Consider the following 6,000-nt stretch of genomic DNA (forward strand, 5'->3'; position numbering starts at 1 on the left):
TATTGAGTTCTCCTTCACCTATAAAGGTTTTATCTACTCAACAGTTGAGAAATTCTTCAGAAATTCTACTCAACTTAGACTTCACTTGTAACATAAAAACAGTCTGTGAGCCCTTGAAGATATCACTAAAAAATTTATTTCCATGCCTTTCAAAGCCCCTGGAAATACATATTGTATTACCTGCCATTGTTGTAAATAGCATTTCTCTTAATGCAATAATCTCAGCCTAATCTTCCAATGGTGCAAATATGCTAAAAGGAAAGCTTAAAGAGATATATGTTAAGTAAATTAAAATGAGCTAAGGGAAGGTACTTTATAACCCTAGAAATATTGAAAATATTATTTAAAGTAGTTAATATTTTTACAACCTTGAGAATGGTAATCTCTGGGAAATCTCAGGTAGCAAACACAGCTTTAATTCTCAATTTCAGTTATCACAATCTGGAACCACAAATTAATTTTAACACTCTAAAAAGTAATAAAGATGTTTATTTTCTTAAGTGATCTAGCTAAGTCCGCTTAAATGTGAATTAATGGTCTTGTTATGCAGAATACAAAATCAGTGAAATGCACATAACAATACTATGAACTGGAAGAGTTATTATGTTGGAGATCAAATTTTTATCATTAATATACTCTGATCATATTAAAAAATTATATTGAATTTTCCATCTGGCACCTGCATGCTTTTCTAGTGATTTCTTTACCAAAAAAAAAAAAAAAAAAAAAAAAAAAAAAAAAAAAGATACCTTTTGTGGTGTCAGTATAGCCTAAGTATCCTTATGGGGATGCATTAAAATTATAGTACCTTGTGTTTGCAAGATAGGTAAGAGAGAGTCGGATACTAGTGGAGGCGGACACTCCAGGTTCAAAAGGAGTTAAAAAGGACAGGTTTAATACGGGACTTCCTTACACTACGAGCTGCACTGGGAGCCCTGGGATCTGTCAGGAGAGGTCACCAATGGGAGACTGCTGGAGGCATGGCTTGGACAAATGGGTCGGATGCCTGGGCAGGACTCAACTTGTTCCTAAGAGCCCCTTAAATCTACTAGAACTATTTCCTTATCTCAGCTGTGGTAACTTTGAGTAGCTACTGCCTGGGAAGCAGCTAGACATTGTTGACAAAATGGAATACGGCCTTGATGGGAATTTGGTCAGTGTATAGTTTCACACACTGGGCCGGCCACTGACTGCCAGTCACTGACTCCTTGCCAGATATTCCACAGGTGTTCTCACTACATACCTATTGTATTAGTATAATCAAGACGCACAACCTCAGATGTGAAACCTTAGAAAAGTCATTGGATGTGACAAACAACCTTCAATTCTAGATAAACAGAAGTTACTAAACTCTTCTTATAATTATAAACAGTGGAAACAGTAGGAATCAACACTGAAAACACAATGCTTTTCAAGAGCCATCAGGTTTCAGAGTAGAAGTTTTATCAATATTGACTGAGGACTTATACACACGCATATATACATTTGCAGAAGTGGCAAGAGAACAGATAAGAAGTGGCCAAAAGGAGTGTATGAGGAGAACTGAAAATACCATTAAGAAAAAAGTTCAAAGATCTGTGGTTCAGTGTGATGGAAAGTACATAAGGTGCCATGAAAATATTTATTTTCCAGTGTTGATCATGTTGTGCTTCAGAAAGCAATGCTGCTTTTTTTCTCCCCCCTCAAGTAATAGGATATTGCCAAAGAAAAATATCACTCAGTTACTGATTTCTTTCCTTAACAGAAGCAAACCGCAGGACTTTGACCATCACTTGACTTGCTCAGACAAAGTTTATTAATGAATGAGTTAGCCAAACTATAATAATGCTAGTCTAAACATAACTATGATGACTGCATTCAACAGAAGTGTACAAGTGCAGTCAGATGGTCTTAACCCCCATGCAAGAACACATTAGGTAGGTAGGCCTGTGCCTCATACCCAGGCTCCATGAAGAACTCAGGTCCACCTGCATTCCCATGCCTCTTGTGCTCAAAAGCTATCTGAAGAAGTTTTACAAATGACTCAGTCTGTACTCATGGCATTAAACAAAAGTCAAAGCAAATAGCAAAGCAAGAAAGAACTTACTCTCCAGCATTGAAGATGAACATTTTCAGTTTGTGAGCTTACACATCATTATTAAACTATTTTTCTGTGAATTTGTGAAATTCAGCAAGTGGAAAAATGCTGCTTAAAACACCCATGTATTGAATGCATCTTTGCTAGATCAGTGGGTATATTTTTCCTCAGAAAATGCTGTCCTCCTCCCCTGAGCCAGCCAGTGATATCAGAAGGCTGGGTGTTTTTTTTTATTTGTTTGTTTGTTTGTTTTTTAGTTTTTCATGAAGTGTAAGGGCTAAATATAGTGAGAGAAAATGAAAGTGGGTAACGGTGCTGGGCATTTACAGACGCATTTAGTTTGTGACCAGTAGAAGCACCATACAAATAAAATGGAGCTGGTGGAGGTGTATTAGGAGAGGTCAAGCTTTCCTGGAATTTGGGGGGCAGTAGTATTTTTGCAGGTAAGAACAGGCAGTGGGAATCACTCCGTAATGCTCAGTTAAGCTTGCAAGTTTGGCCTCTGAGGTTCAGACCTGTATGGTGAAGATAAAGTGGAAATGCAAGCTAGCAGACAAAGAAGGGATGTTTCAAGGAACGAGACGCTGCTCCAGCCCAGCCACAATTTTGGATTAAAAACGTCTCAACCTATTATTTGAGAGGAAAAGGAGGATCACAGTCTGAAATGGTGACAGCAGTTTCTTCAAATTCTCATCTAATCACGCCTCCAAACATTTTCACTTCAAATGTTTTTGTGGTGAAAGTAAATGTTCACTAATGTTTTCTTTACCATGGGTTAACAATCCTGAGTCAACAAAACAAGCAGGAAATATCAGCTTTCTGAATAGTTTAAACATTATTGCAAAACTATAAAGTTGCAGAAAGCTATATAGAGATTTATTAACCAAAGCATTGCAGAATGTTGACTATACATGTAGCCTGTTCGGCCCAAGATATCATCTGTAAAGTACAGCTTGAATTAATTACCTCTTTTTATACTGTAATCTTTGTAAAATAAAATAAAATATGTAGGAGATATTTGTGGATATTTTTCTGACTATGTTTTGGTAAATTTATCCTCTAATTTAAAACTATTTCCACTTAACAGTTGTCATGTAGATGGTAGAAACAAAAACTCAGGGGAAGCAGCCAAAGTACAGCTCATAGAACAAATGTTGTTTTGGAATAGGCCGGGCTCCCTTTTCCTCCTTAAAATACTGAAAGAGACTACAAGTCCCAAAATGCAAAGCTCCATCACCTTCCAAACAGAAGGGCTGCAGAGTAACACAGAGAGAATTTGGCTGCCTCTTTTGGTTTAAACCGCTATAATGAACCCAGATCTACGAAAATATTGCAGTGCCTTTTCCATGCAAAAAGTATAGTTCTAGCACAAGAATAAAGCAGGAGAGGAAAATGTTCTACTGATACAAAAAAAATCATATTTTAGCACCTAATTGAAGAAATGATCCCATTTTTCCTTTTAAATTTATATTTTTAAGTAGTCCATTTTGGCTTGCATTTTTAAATCGCAAATATAATAAAGCATTAACTAAATGTTAAAACATTAGAACAAACATCCTTCATAAAGGAACTTAGAAAAGTTTAAGTTTTGTTCCTAAGCAGAATAAAAACAAATTTTGAAAACTGAAATGCACTAAAAATATTTCTTCACAGCACCAAAAGGGACCTGTATTTTTGACAGCTCTGTATAAACATGAAGGCATATGCAATTCTGTGTGAGAGTTTCTGTAAACTACATGTAGTTCTTTGGTTACCAGCAAATTCCTTTAATGAAGATTTTACTTGGAAAATATGTGGGAGTTTTAGTGTATTTAGATTTCAAAAGAAATGGCATAAAAATCAACTATCTCTGATGAAGCAGTATACGACTCGTTTCTCAAACTGAAATTTTCCTTCTTAGGAGAGCAAATGTCTTTATTTCAGTATCTACCAGGTCAGGACAGAGGCATATGGATATGAAGGTAGCATTCTAGCCACTGTGAATAATAACAAAAGCCCTATTAAGCACTGTAGATTGTACTGATTAGAAACTGATGGCATAATTTGGCCTAGGATATTTAATTTTATTAAATGCCAGGACATGTACCAGCAAAGCTTGGAGCACCTATGAATCAATTAAGTGTTTGCAGGGTTATTTTATTGAAAGATGTGAACTGTCACAAAATGACCATACTATAGTTGATGTCTTTAAATAAATAAAAAGATCAAATTGTTGGGCTGGCATAATAAAAAGCAATACCAATGATTTTATTTCATATGTGCCTTTTGCTGTTTTTATTAAGCTGTTTTATAAACAAAAGTTTTAAAGTGCAAGACATGATATCATTTTATTTCCTTGGAACTAATAAGTCAGAGACCTATGATGTATTTATATCATAGCACAGATAATTGCTTTTGCATTTTATTTTACTCTTTTTAAACAAGCAGGAAAAAACACTGAAGGCTGCCAGCTAAACTAGAACTTCTGTGCAGTTGCCCACCTTACTTTTTTTCTTTTTTTTTCCCCCTAGGGCTTTAATAATTGATCTGTCCCACTGATGTTTCTATATGTTTGCTGTAATTTAGCTATATATGCACATATATAGCTTTTTTCCCCTCCTCCATTATGTTTCTTGTGAAGTTATGCAAGATTGTCTAGGAATGTTAATTCCATTTGAAAACTGTCACCATAAAAGAAACACTGAATCCTCAGTAGAAAAAAAAAAGGTTCAGTATTTGGTGTATAGTTTTGCTTTGTTTGTTGCTTTTTATTATTTCTTAGAAAAATACAACTGCATGTGCAGAGTAAGTTTGAGACCTGGGAAGAGCCTCAGAGCAGAAAGAATTGACCCATATCTGACATTAATTCAGTTTTCCAAGCTACTCATTATATACAGAAGTTATAGGAAATTATGATATTTTGCACAAGTAATGAAGTGATCCTGTGTTGTGATCCTGTGTCATTCAAAGGTGACTGTGTATGATTTTTAACGTGGCTAAAAGAACAGCTCCACTAGAACAGCATAAAGCTAATGCATTATAACCAATCAAATGTTTTAGAGTCATGGGATTCTTCTTCAGTTTGGGAAAACTTAAAAACAGTCATGATAAATGGGAGTTATATCCACTTCATGGCACTGTAAAACAACATCTATATCCCACAGTCTGCTAATAGCTGTGCTAGGAATAGCTTTTCGATGCTCTAACTTTGCATATTTTGCTAGTACAGCAGGAAAGGTCTGTACTGTACAGCAGTATTTTGCCCTTTTAGCAAGATTTTAGGATGCCTCAAGATTTTTATCAGGAGCCCAACTGAACCTCCTAGCGTTTTGCTGAATGAAGGTGACAGATTGTTAGCATAAGCAAACAGTAATAAACTGAAAAATGCCTTCGTTAGTTGAAGTTAGCAGAATGAACAGCAGTATAATTCTCTTCTTCAGAATTGAGAATGAACAGCAGTGAAATTCTCTTCTTCAGAATTCAAATGCCTGAGCATCTTTTTAATATCCAAGTCTTCTAGCTTGTTACCTTACTAAGATCATGAGCTAGATTTCAGCTCACCCAGATTAAAGTAGTAGGAGTTAATCCTTGTAATTTCTTTCCTCCACCCTGCATCATCATTTCTCTCATACTTTTCTCTGCTAGAAGCAGGAATACCAAAACGTTGTTCAAGCTCCAACAGAAGGATTTTTATCAGCTCATTTTAGTCAATAAAGAAAGAAGTCAATCACTCTTGGAAAACGGCACTTTTCAGTACTGTATATACCAGGCCAATATAATAGCAGAATAAATCAATAACCACATTAATCAATATGATGTAAACTGCTGATCGCTGTGGATAAATTGTACGGGTGTAAGAAGGTTTTCAAATAAATTCTAAACCCACTCAAACTGCATAGGCTTTAAATCTACTAAGGGTAGTGGGACATGTGAAAGATTTGTGC

Source organism: Rhea pennata, chromosome 12 (assembly GCF_028389875.1).
Source record: "Rhea pennata isolate bPtePen1 chromosome 12, bPtePen1.pri, whole genome shotgun sequence".
NCBI classification, from domain to species: domain Eukaryota; kingdom Metazoa; phylum Chordata; class Aves; order Rheiformes; family Rheidae; genus Rhea; species Rhea pennata.